Raw genomic sequence first — 13867 nt, forward strand, 5'->3', positions numbered from 1 at the left:
CGCATCACCTGTGCTGGAAGAAAGACTCACATCTTTCACTTCTTTCAGGTTTTTCACTTGTTCATATATAATTAGAGTGAAGCAGTCACAGCTTCCTCCAGTCAGGCTCATACAGGATGCATGACAAGAAAATGAAAGTAAAATGAGGATTTAAGACATGAAATAGTGCACAAGTTAAAGCTGTTGAGTCACTGAATGAGTAACATGATGGTGTTGAGTCAATGGCCCCTGATCAAAGTACTGCAGTATTTATACGTATTAACCGGATTATGATGAAGTGGGTGTCAGTGGGGACGTTCCTGGAAGAAATACTGTATAAAGTTACTGCTAATGCAAACTGATTAGTTTAATTTTCTACTGCTGCAGCTTCACATTAAAAGCATTTAACTGGAGAGACACATTGAGTTCGGTTTTATTATGGAGTGGTCAGGTAACAGGAAATGGGAGGTGCTGACCGCTGTCCTTCATAGACGAAGACTTTTTAAACCAAATAGAGGAATTCAAGTGGTCAAGGTGCAAAGAAACGTGACACGTGCACAAACAAAGAACACCAAATACTTTACATCAACCAGCCAATCAGCTCACATATTTCATCATACAGGTATGAAACAGCTGTGACACCACGACGTCCTCAGCCTTTAGCAGGCAGGACATTAACTCTCTGGTCTCCTGTGTCTCCCTCTCCGTCTTCTTTTCACGCTCTGTCTGTTTGGGTGTCTCTGGCTTCTGTTTTTAATTTTCCTTTAATTGTATTTTATTTTTATTTTTCTATTCTCTCCTAATCTCTTTCTTTCTTTCTTTCTTTGAAATGTGTGATTTTAATGTATTTGTATGCTTCTGTAAAGCACTTTGAATTGCCTAGTGTATGAATTTGCCTTGCCTTTACTGGCCTGTCCGTCATCCACACCTGTCTCCTGCTACCAATCAGCCGTCACAGCTGCAGCTGTTCCCTCATCAGACTCCGCAGGACAAACGCCGGCTTCCTCTCACCAGACTGGTGCTTTTCCGTGCTCGAAGATTTGGGTTCAGGGTTACGTTGAACACTTTCATAGTAAAACTCTGAAGTATTTTTCCTTGAAGACTCACCGTCAGACCTGGGGCCCGTTTCACAAAGCAGGTTTTGTGAAAACTCTGAGTTTATTAAGCCTGAAATGAAGGAAACTCGGAGTTTTCCGTTTCACAAAGGGAGGTAACTCAAACCAGAGGAGGAGGGGTAACTCTAGCCTGTTTCACAGAGAGAGGTAACTTAAACTCTCGGTCAGTTACCATGGTAACAGACTCTATGAACCTAACCTGGTCGGGACCAGGTTTTTCTCAATGAACCTCGAGTTTCTCTCTGTCTCCGCCCCCTGTCAGCCACACGTTTTTTGATTTCCTCATTCATTCAGGCAGCAGGCGAGTTTTGGCATAACATAGTTCTGCCGTCTGTTATTTAAAAAAATCAGCCAGTCGGCATATATGAGAAGTCCACTTTTCCACCATGGCATGTCCTTTTGACAACGATCCCGTGGATGAAGGTGCAGCATTACTGCGCAGGGAATTAAATATTCGTCGGGAGATGGTTATCAGACCACGCATAGATGTTCTGGCATTTCCAGACAATTATCTTTTTGAACGGTACCGTTTCACGTCACAGTCCATCACCTACATCCACAACCTAATCCGTCCTTATATCTGCAACATTACCAGCCGAAGTCATGCTCTCACATCCCAGCAGATATTGTGCGTTGCGCTGCGTTTCTTTGCAAATGGGAGTTTTTTGTATAACATCGGAGATGCAGAGCACTTAAGCAAGGCAACTGTATGCAGGGCGGTCAGAAAAGTTTGCCTCGCCTTGAAACGGCTATTACCCATCTTCGTGGCTTTCCCTGGACATAAACCTGTCAGAGTCATCAAGGAGGAGTTCCACAGGATTGCAGGTGAATGATGCAGAGATCCAAATGAATTTTAAATTATATTCCATTAATGACATTGTGGGCTGCACGGTGGCGCAGCAGGTAGTGCGTGTGCCTCACAGCAAGAAGGTTGCCGGTTCAATCCCCGAGTCAGGCGGGGCCTTTCTGTGTGAAGTTTGCATGTTCTTCCCGTGCATGCGTGGGTTCTCTCCGGGTACTCCGGCTTCCTCCCACAGACCAAAAACATGCTCATTAGGTTAATTGATGACTCTAAATTGTCCGTAGGTGTGAATGTGAGTGTGAATGTTTGTTAGTCTTTACATGTGGCCCTGCATTCGGCTGGCGACCGGTTCAGGGTGTACCCCGCCTCTCGCCCATTGTAGCTGGGATAGGCTCCAGCCCCCCGCAACCCCGAAAGGGATAGGCGGTATAGATAATGGATGGATAATGACATTGTGCTGCAATCTCAGAATGGGATTAGTAATTTTAATTTCTTTTAGGATTCCCCAGTGTGATTGGCTGCATAGATGGCACACACATCCCCATCACGGCTCCCTCACATAATGAAGCAGATTATGTGAATAGGAAGTCCATCCACAGCATAAATGTGCAGGTACATGTAGATTGACTACTGTTTCAAATGTTAAAGACTGCATCATAATTCAACATCTGTCATTCTCTGCACTGTCAAGATCGTATGTGATGCTGCATACTTAATTTCCAATGTGGAGGCCAAGTGGCCTGGGTCTGTTCATGACTCAAGGATTTATCGCGAGTCTAACCTGAGCAACAGACTGCAACGTGGTAAGCAGCCTAAAGATTTGCACAATACCTGTCTCCCTCCTTTAATATACTCTGATGTGTCCCCTACACATTACAGGAGAGTTTGATGGCCTTCTGCTGGGTGACAGAGGTTACCCATGCCAACCCAGGCTGCTGACTCCTTACCCTGACCCTGAACCAGGCCCCCAACAGAACTTCAACCGGGCTCACTGCAGGACAAGAGCCCGGGTGGAGATGACCTTTCAGGAAATGCCTGCTGAAAGCCCGTTTCCAGTGCCTACGTCACCTCAGGGTGACCCCTGAGAGGGCCTGTGATATCATTGTGGCATGTGTTGTTCTTCATAATATTGCCACTATTAGAGGAGAGCGACACCCTGCCCTACAAATTGAAGACCCTGATGATGACCCCATCCACCTGCCAGCTATGCAGGACGGCAGAGCAGTCAGAGACACCATATGCCATAGTCACTTCAGAGATTGAGTCACCATCACCACCACCACAGCAGTCAAATAAAGACACAATACACACTTCATTTGGTCTTCTTTATTTCCTACAAATAAAAGAGCTAGATTAGTTAATGTTCCAATAGTTAACATAATTAACATAATTCACCTGTGACCATGCACCCACCTCTAATTTGTGTTCCAGTATTTCAATTTCTGAATCTGCCTTCCTAATCTGGCGGTCCAAGTATTGCATTTCTTTGTTGGTTTTTTGGATTTTTTTCAGCAGGTGAATTTTATAAATCTCTTTTACTGGTAACTGGGAATACATAAGGAGGACATTAAATTATACAGTTGCACATGAATTCCACAGAATGAACCTCTGGTGTTTACTGAACATCCATCTCACTGTGTCAAACTGTGCTGTGGAAGTTGAGGGACTCTCCTGCTGCTGCCGAGCCATGCCCTGTTAAAGAGGATGAGAATGTGTTAATACTTCAGTGTAGGCTAAATGTCACACTCTATATTGTTGTTGAATGTTAAGAAATGTAAATGGGAAGAGAACTATCAGTAACATATCAAGATGTTACCTCTATAGGCCTTTCTGGATCCCCCTCTGTAAAGGCAGCAGACACAGTTTCTTCATGCTCTTCATCCTAGATGAGTGATATGTTTCAGTATACTTAAAGTACCATTTGGCAAAATCTTTGGAGTATTGCCTACTTACAGTCACAAGGTCTGTTGTGGCGTGAGAGGGCTCCACCAGGCAGATAGCACCATCAGAATCTGTTGGGACAAAAAAAAAAAAAAAAAGACATGAGAGGAAAATAAATATTTTTATGAATAGGCTTAAAAGAGATATATAGGCCTAGGCATATTACATTTTATAAAGGCACTCGTGTCTTGGGGGGCGAGCTCTGAAGATTCCCTCAGCCACTGGCCTTCCTAAATTGTGGCTTAGGGCCAGCTCCTCTGCCTCCGTTAGAGGTGGCGGTGCTGGGCCACCACCCGTTTTGCCGGCATCTGCCTTCTTTCTGTTGGCTGAGCAGAAGTCTGTGTTAGTTTAAATAGGCTTAATTATTTAACAGAATATGATATAGATGAGAAGACATTTATGTGTGTGAAAACAGCATTATGTTGGGGATAAAACAACAGCCACTTAATATTTACTTTACAATGTAAAACATGATCAAAATGAGGTACCCCTATTTAATTATGCCGGGGTCTTACCTGTTTGAACAATGTTTTTATATTTCATCTTAAGCTGCTGCCAAGTGCGCTTCTCCCCCGCAGGATTGCACCTGCATGAAATAAATTAATGAGCTACCATTCAAGCAGTTTTCCCCTGTAATATTATTGTGATTGCAAAGGACTACATTTAAACTTACGCATTGACCCGAGCAGCAATGTTTTCCCACGCCGTCTCTCTCTCTTTTGCGGCTGCAGCGGTGTTGCACTTTTTTCTAAAAACGTGTTGAAACTCGCTGTATGAGCGCATTAAGATTTCTAGCTCCAGAGAGGTAAAAAACGCAGCCCTCCTCTTCCCCGTTGCCATGGTGACTCGTCGAATCGGGGCTCCATTGATGTTGGCTTTTTATAGTCGTGGTGCACGCGATTAACTCTGAGTTGACTTACTCTGAGTTGATTGAACTAACCCAAATCACCTGTTCTGCAACTGGAAACTCTGAGTTTCCTATCTCAGGCTAGATCAACTCGAGGTTCAGGATTAGACTCGGAGTTTGTTGAACCTCCTTTGTGAAACGGGCCCCTGGTATCTACTGGTCTTCTGTGCCCGGTTCACGACCGGACCCTCGCATCCCTGCCTGTGCAGTCTGGATCTGAATGGGTCAGCCTCATCCTGCACCCTTTTATAATAAACCCTCATTAGCCTTAATTATCTTTTTGTCATGCTCTGCTTTTGAGTCTGACTGTGTCCTGATGTCCAGACGCATGCTGCAGCATAAAATCAGATCACAGTTGCTCACAGAATGATGGAAAATGGCCAATTATCACCTGATGTCTTTATTACTACAACAACAGGTTGTTCTGCTGCCCCTAGAATTCAAGGACCTGCTGTCTAAAACTGCGCTTGCTGGTATCACCTACAGGTGTCACCAAATCAACCAGGACTGAAATCTTGCAGATTGCGCTTTTAAAATGTTGGATTAGAATTAAATACAGAGAAAACAAAACAGAATGATAAACTGAAGCTCTGTGGAAGCAGCAGGACAGTAAGTACAGGAGTTTCAGGAGTACAGGTGTGTAGTATGAGTCCAAATTTGATTTCTCTGAGCTGTTATCTATTATCAGCTATTATTGGTGACTTGAATTTACACACTGACAACAACACAGACAAGAGGGCTCCTGACTTTTTACACCTGTTGGAAGATCTGAGCTTCACATGTTAATGAACCAACTCATAGCTGTGGTCAAACCATAGACATCGTCTTCAAACGAAGACCTTCTGTCAACGTTTCCTCCAATTCCTCAAAACAAAAAGTACCGTGGAGAAAACTGAATATCGACAACCTCAAAAGAAACTGTCGCAAAGCTGTGGGACACATCCTGATCACAGAACACTCCCAGAGTCCTTACAGGTGCTGGAGGCCGGCACAAAGCCACCCAAGCACCATTACTTCAGTTTTAGACGAGTTTAGCAAGAGAAAATTGCAGGTTGTTTTTGAGATGTTTGCTTTCATTTGTGGGTTTGGGTGGTAAAACTCCTGTTTTATGATCTTCTTTTTGAGAGGAGCACTGGAGTCGAGTGCAATACACAGTGAATCTGCAGCTCCGTCAGAGCTGGTTCCTCAGCAGGTGTGAGAACCTGTTAGAAACATGAACTGGTTTGTGGGGAACTGTGGAATTGAGTTTAGGGCCCCAGACCTCTAGAGCTAGTCCCCAGACCTCTTTTACTAAGTCAGGACAGCAGAGTCACTGCCACCACAGGCTGAGAAGCACCAGGCCAGGCGACACCTGGAGATACCACGCTAACACTCACTGCTGCCTCATTCTTGTCAAGATGTTTGGCACCATGAGCATCCAGAACGGTTTAAACCGTGCTTGTTACCACCTATCAGGGGATCGTGGTACCCACTGTCAGACATTTTGATTCCATATCCTGAAAGTTGACATACAAGTTTATTTACAGACAAATGCACAACAGGTAAGAAGAGGGCAAAATGAAGGTGAGTTGAGATGTCCAGGTGAGGCACAGCACGCCAAAAACAAGGTGAGCTCAGATAGGCTGTCACATGTAGATGTCTTCTACTGCCACAGACGTCTGCTGGCTGATTGGTGCTTCCACAGAAACACCAGGATTACAGGCAACTGTATAGAGAACAAATTAGCATCTCTTAGTATATGTTATCCTATGCTAGTGTGTGTGTGTGTGTGTGTGTGTGTGTGTGTGTGTGTTACCATAAGAAGACTCCTCCTCTCTCTCCTCTTTCTCCTCCCCCTTGTCTTTCCTCTTGTTGCCATGGTTACTGTGCATCACAACATAAACATTTTCCTGCAGCGGACCTGAAGGAGAGAGCGGATCATGATCGTCTCGCTTCTTCAACATCTGCTGAGACTTTAGAGGAAGCAGGTGTTTATGTCAGAGGCCAGGCTGTCTCTGATTGGCTGTCCTACCTGTGGTTGTCCTCGCCCTCTGGTTCCTTCTCCCCATGAGGATGAAGAAGATGATGAAGAAGAGCATTAGGAGGAAGATGCACATCAACACAGACACCAGCACAGTGCTGCTGCTGCTGCTGCTGCTGCTGCTGTCTGCTGACAGACGGACAGAGACAGACAGACAGACAGACGGACAGACGGACAGACGGACAGACAGACAGACAGACAGACAGACAGACAGACGGACAGACAGACAGACAGACGGACGGACAGACAGACAGACAGACGGACGGATGGACAGAAGATACTCAGATTAAACCAAATCTCATTGTAAAAACATTCCGTCTCGTTGTGCATTTATAGAAATTCAACACAGTTTGTCTGAAGCCCAGCAAAGTCCGATGGTCACAGTTCACCAGTAGGACTGAATGTAATGGAAATGCTCTGAAAGGGAAAAGGAGAAGGGGAGGTGGTATGTTGATTTCCTTGATGCTGCTTCTCTCCCTGCGGTCCTGGACTCACCTTCCACTCTGAGCAGGAAGTTTGTCCTCTTCAGTAGTTTCCCTCCCTCATCAAACTCCTCCATGCTGTAGTTTCCTGAGTCTGCAGTCTCCACTCGGCTGAATCTCAGCGAACCGTTTTTCAGCAGTTCGCAGCGTCCTTGTTTGCACAGGGTGTTCTTCAGTGACACCATCAGGCCGTGGTTAGTCCACCTGACATCATGTCCATGCTTCAACCCCCCTTGAAGGTCTGCGAGAAGCAGGACGGCCTCACCGCTGCGTGCGATGATGGTCTCTGCAGAGGTCAAAGGTCAGACATCAACAGATTGGTTCACTGAACACATGACTGCACTGGAACAAGTCAAAATGTACTTTGACTGAACGATCACACAAATGTTTCATCACACTTTCCAAAGAGAATAAATAGTAAGACAGATAAGCAGAAGAAGGAAGGATGCATGCTGGAGTTCATTCAACTTTTTTTTAACTCTCATTTAGTTTAATTTATTAATTTACAATACCGTCAAGCAGTAAAATAACAAAACCCTTAGAAATGAATAAAGCATTTAAAATTATAAGCAGATTAATCAACTGAATGAGAACCACTGCAAGTGAAATAAGATGAAGTTAAAAATGAGGAAAGCTTTGCATCTTTCTGCATGTAGACATGACAGCTGTAACCAGCTGTAAACATCAGCTCTAGTGGGCCCCCACCCCACCCATGCACACTGCAAAAATTTGGTTTTTGCACACATAAATGCACAATTTCTGGGACATTTGAGGTGAACACTGAAAAAATAGATTAGTGGTTCTCAATGTTAGGTCCAGGGTCAGAGTGATCTGGTTTCTGGTTTGTGGTTCACATGTTTGCAGCAGTGTTGCAGGCTATTGATAGCTGCTTGTGAAAGGCCAGAGCTAAAGAAGAAGAAGAAGAAGAAGAAGAGCAGGCTGACTCGTCCTTAATGAAGAGTAATGTTGGTCAATTTCCTGCTGTTTGTAAAATGTATCACACAGACTTTAGTGAAAACTGATAAATCTACCAAATCTAAGCAGAAACACACTCCACCAGTGAGTATTTATATTTTCTCTACAATCACAGAAACGATCAGCCACCACTGCCAGCAGCCTCTCCGCATCGCAGCTGAAGCATAATGTGTCAGTGATGAGTTCGCATCCTTCAAGTCAATAAATTTATCTGGTATAGGAGGATCACACCGTTTCACCTGAGCCAGGTGTCCGATTCTGAGGAACAGGAACCAGTTCACTCAGTCTGTTGGTGCTCTGATAGTTTAAAGCAGGCGGCTGCCTCGTGGTGATTTCAGGATTCACTGTGTCCTCGTGTCTAAATGTGAGGGGGATGTGGGCAGTGGTCAGGGTGGAGGGACAGTCCAGTGGGGGCCGCCAGAAAGTTTCCTTCACTTTAAAATTATGAGTTGACAAGTTGAGAAAAGAGTGCAACAGGGTTCTATTGTAGGACCACTTTAATTGTTGGTCCTCTGTAGATAAAGAGCTCGGTCTGTACCAGCTCTGTATGGAAAGTGTCCTGAGACAACTTCTGTTGAGATTTGGTGCTATACAAATAAATTGAATTGAATTTAATTCACATTCACAGCTCCGCCTGCTGTTCAGCTGCTTTAAAACCTGCTCTGATCTTAATTTACTGTTAAATCCTGATCAAACAAAATGCAAGTTTGTTTGTTTTCAAACAGACAGTTGATGTTTTATTTCCATTTTGTTTCTTGTGGTTAGCTTCAGTTTGTGTTTGTCCTCTAGTTGTATTTGTTTGTCTGCAGGATTTGAGCTGTCCCTCGTCCTTTGTAGTTCACCTTCTTTTCCAGCCAATAGCAAAACTGGATTTCACCGTCTGGTCTCGCGTTGCTTCCCCCTGAGAAATGATTGACAGACACAACTAAACGTTTAAAAAAAAACAACTCAGCTCAAACCAACTGACCATCACTCTTCACCATCGTCATCATCATCAGGATCAACAATGACACCAGAAACAACATGGCCGCCATCTGAAGAGGACTCTGCTGGCTCCGCCCAATCAACTGTCAATCACTGTGAGAAGGAAAACCAAACTTTCAGTGTGTGTGTGTGTGTGTGTGTGTGTGTGTGTGTGTGTGTGTGTGTGTGTGTGTGTGTGCGTCTGTCTGTCTGTCTGTCTGTGTGTCCATCCCAACAGCCTTTCGTCCTTTAGATGTGGACTGGTCTGTCTCTTTGGACCTCATCATTGGACACACTGTCCCTCAGTCTGCAGGTTGAAAAACGACCTTGGTGCTTTCAAGCAAAGCGTCGTCGTCTGACATTAATATCATTTGTTCTCACATCTGTTGTGTTCAAAAATCTGGATCTCACAGATTTTCTGATGAAATAAAACTAAAATAAAAATGTGAATTAACTCCCAGTGGTGAAAAGTAACTACTATACTTGCTCAAGTATTATACTATACTATACTATACTATACTATACTATACTATACTATACTATAATTTCTTCCCTACATTTATCTGAAAGCTTTGATAAACGATGTATGATTAATGATGTTTGACAAATGATGTTTGATTAACAATGATTAATCAACGATGTTTAATTAACGATGTTTGATAAACGATGTTTGATAAATGATGTTGGATTAACGATGTTTAATCAACGATGTGTGATTAACGATGATTGATAAATAATGTTTGATAAATAATGTTTAATTAACGATGTTTGATAAACGATGTTTGATAAATGATGTTTGAGTAACAATGTTTGATAAATAATGTTTAATAAATAATGTTTGATTAACGATGTTTGATTAACGATGTTTGATTAACAATGTTTGATAAATAATGTTTAATAAATAATGTGTGATTAACGATGTTTGATTAATGATGTTTGATTAACAATGTTTGATAAATAATCTTTAATAAACAATGTTTGATAAACGATGTTTGATAAATGATGTTGGATTAACGATGCTTAATCAACGATGTGTGATTAACGATGATTGATAAACAATGTTTGATAAATGATGTTTGAGTAACAATGTTTGATAAATAATGTTTAATAAATGATGTTTGATTAACGATGTTTGATTAACAATGTTTGATAAATAATGTTTAATAAATAATGTTTGATTAATGATGTTTGATTAACGATGTCTGATTAACAATGTTTGATAAACGATGTTTGATTAACGATGTCTGATTAACAATGTTTGATAAACGATGTTTGATAAACGATGTTTGATTAACGATGTTTGATTAACGATGTTTAATTAACGATGTTTGATTAACAATGTTTGATAAACGATGTTTGATAAACGATGTTTGATTAACAATGTTTGATAAACGATGTTTGATTAACAATGTTTGATAAACAATGTTTGATTAACGATGTTTGATTAACGATGTTTGATAAACAATGTTTGATTAACGATGTTTGATTAACGATGTTTGATAAACGATGTTTGATTAACGATGTTTGATTAACAATGTTTGATTAACGATGTTTGATTAACGATGTTTGATAAACGATGTTTGATTAACAATGTTTGATAAACGATGTTTGATAAACGATGTTTGATTAACGATGTTTGATAAACAATGTTTGATTAACGATGTATGTATCTGTGGCGTGCAGAGCTTCAGAGAGTTTGATCCTACCTGTCTGAGTGATGATGGCGTCTCCAGCACAGAGTGAAGCAGGAAATGAGACTTGTGACTCGCCCTCATACCACACTGTGTTTCAGTTTGTACAGACACACTTTGGTTCTCGACACTTTCACACGGACAAGTTCTATTAAACCGGAAACCAGAAGAGTTTCAGTGGTTCCACCCAAATGAAAACTATCAGCGACTGATGACTGCCAGTCACAGGACTTATTTCAGCCTTTCTTTCGACTGTCATAAACTCTGTGCAGGCTCACCACCAAAAAACAAAAGTTTTTTAAATGCATGCTGAACCAAATGAAGTCTAATAAAATGACATGAAAATGACTCCCTGCTGCCAAATATAAAACATTCACAGGTTTGTGTTTTCTAGACCTGAAACTGTTTCTCTCTTTAAAAAATGTTTGGGAGGAAACATTGAAACGTGTCTTATTTTACAGACAGCATGTACATTCATTATCACATTTTCTACAAATATATATTCAGTTTGTCTCATGCTTTCACAAAATCAATAAAATTTGAGGAGTTTGAAAATGTCATCGTGTAACCTGAACCCAGCTGCTGTTGGACACAGACATGATCCACCTTCTCTGGAAAGAAACATCTGTGATTTCTTTGTTAATCCACCCAGTCTGTAGATGAGTGTTTTGTCCAGCAGGTGGTGCAGCTGTATAGAGCACAAAAAGAGGCTGGGTTGATAGAAACAAGTTTGCTGCTGAGTAGGTTTTCAAATAAAAAGACTTTGTCTAGGTATGTCAGGGTACAACAATACACACAGAACAAGAAAAACAGAAATAAAGGTGAAAGCAAGGACTGCAAGTCATGAAGCTTAAATAGAAAATGGACAATAACATGAAAAAGGCTGTGAAAACAATATCAACAATTTGACAGCCCAGGTCCCAGACCTCGTCGATGAGAACAACAGTCCTGGTGTACAGGTCCTGGCGGGATACGGGACCTTTAGGAGTACAGGTCCTGGAGTAGAAATCCTGGAGGGGTACAGGTCCTTAAAGAGTACAGGTCCTGGAGGATAGGTCCTGGAGGGGTATGGGTCCTTTACAGGTCCTGGAGAGCAGAAATAGTGGTAACCTGATGATTCAATCAATCAAAAAATTACAGTGAATGTCAAACTCTAACAAGTAATTAAGATCAAACAGAGTCCTGCTAATGCTAGCTGGAAAATGACATTAGAACTGAAGTCCAAGTAAAGAAAATGTGAAGTTTTTGAAAGATGTTTGTGACAGTTGAGGCACACGAACCACAACAGTGCTCTGCAGCAGCTCCAAACAATATCTCAGTTGTATAATTAGACACTTAAATACATGTTTACATCTGCTGACTGTTTACTGTGTCTCTGACTTGAGGCCTGCAAACAAAAGAAACTCCGAGTGCAGCAGGAAGAGCGAGAGGACACACAGTCTCCTTATTGTCCTGTGAAAAATCTCCAAAACATCAAAGTTTCATGAGCTCACACAGAAATCTGTTTCAGCTTTGTGATCCACTCGTTTATTTCAAGTCTCAAAGTCTCAAAAATCAGATCCTAAAAACACCAAATCTGAAGAAATAACGGTTGTCACAGGACAGTGTCCTGCTGCCGTTGTTACCCATCATGCAACAGAGCAACATGGTCGACTCTGACAACACGGATGGTGATGATGAGCTGACACACGTCACCACGGCAACAAGGATCACACCTGGTCAGTCTGTTCAACCAACTCTGAAATAAACCTGCAAATGGGCTAATCACCTGTGAGGAGCTGGATGATGGAGGATCAGCTGTGAGGAGCTGGATGATGGAGGATCAGCTGTGAGGAGCTGGATGATGGAGGATCAGCTGTGAGGAGCTGGATGATGGAGGATCACCTGTGAGGAGCTGGATGATGGAGGATCACCTGTGAGGAGCTGGATGATGGAGGATCAGCTGTGAGGAGCTGGATGATGGAGGATCACCTGTGAGGAGCTGGATGATGGAGGATCACCTGTGAGGAGCTGGATGATGGAGGATCAGCTGTGAGGAGCTGGATGATGGAGGATCAGCTGTGAGGAGCTGGATGATGGAGGATCAGCTGTGAGGAGCTGGATGATGGAGGATCAGCTGTGAGGAGCTGGATGATGGAGGATCGCCTGTGAGGAGCTGGATGATGGAGGATCACCTGTGAGGAGCTGGATGATGGAGGATCAGCTGTGAGGAGCTGGATGATGGAGGATCAGCTGTGAGGAGCTGGATTAGATTATATGAGCCTGTTTACTTCCACAATAGCTACTATAAGTATACAACTGCTGTTGCTACTAGTACTTCTGATAGCACCACTCCTGCTGCTGTTACTGTTTGTACTGCTATTGTAACTAGTACTGCCACCACTGGTAGTACTGATACTAGTACTGTGAGTGTAGTGGTTGTCAGGTGGTGAACACAGCAGGTGAACTCACCTGGAGGAGATGTGTGGTACAGCCAGGTGAGGATGAGAAACACAGGGAGGAAAGATGAGGTTTAGTATCACCACTCCACCTACAGGAGGACAGCAGGTACTACAACTGACCTGTGTGTGTGTGTGTGTGTGTGTGTGTGTGTGTGTGTGTGTGTGTGTGTGTGTGTGTGTGTGTGTGTGTGTGTGTGTCCATGTATTACTCACCTTGTGAGGACAAAAATCTGTTTACTTGCTTGTGGGGACAAAATACTCCCACAATTTAAATCATTACATTTTAGTCATTTTAGTGTGTGTGTGTGTGTGTGTGTGTGTGTGTGTGTGTGTGTGTGTGTGTGTGTGTGTGTGTGTGACACAAATACAGAAAATACAGCTGTAGTACTGCAGAGTGAAGACCTACTGCAGTATTACTGCACTGCTGCTGAGAGAGAGACAGCGTGGTGAGGGGGAGGAGAGACGGAGGGACAGAGGGACGGACGGACAGACAGAGGGAGGAGATAATGAGACCGAGTGGAGGAGTGTCTGTTAGAGTGTTCAGTCTGCAC

At 42.8% G+C, this 13867-nt stretch overlaps 1 long non-coding RNA gene across 1 annotated transcript; it reads right to left on the reverse strand.

Annotated features, from left to right (window-relative positions):
• Positions 1-6554: 6554 nt before the first annotated feature.
• On the reverse strand, positions 6555-7361 carry LOC139344307 (uncharacterized). The gene is made up of 3 exons (XR_011603154.1): positions 7256-7361; positions 6756-6877; positions 6555-6644 (listed from the first exon to the last, which is right to left on the reverse strand). It is a non-coding gene; the product is annotated as an uncharacterized lncRNA (long non-coding RNA).
• Between the last annotated feature and the right edge of the window lie 6506 nt (positions 7362-13867).

Source organism: Chaetodon trifascialis, chromosome 16 (genome assembly GCF_039877785.1).
Source record: "Chaetodon trifascialis isolate fChaTrf1 chromosome 16, fChaTrf1.hap1, whole genome shotgun sequence".
NCBI lineage: Eukaryota > Metazoa > Chordata > Actinopteri > Chaetodontiformes > Chaetodontidae > Chaetodon > Chaetodon trifascialis.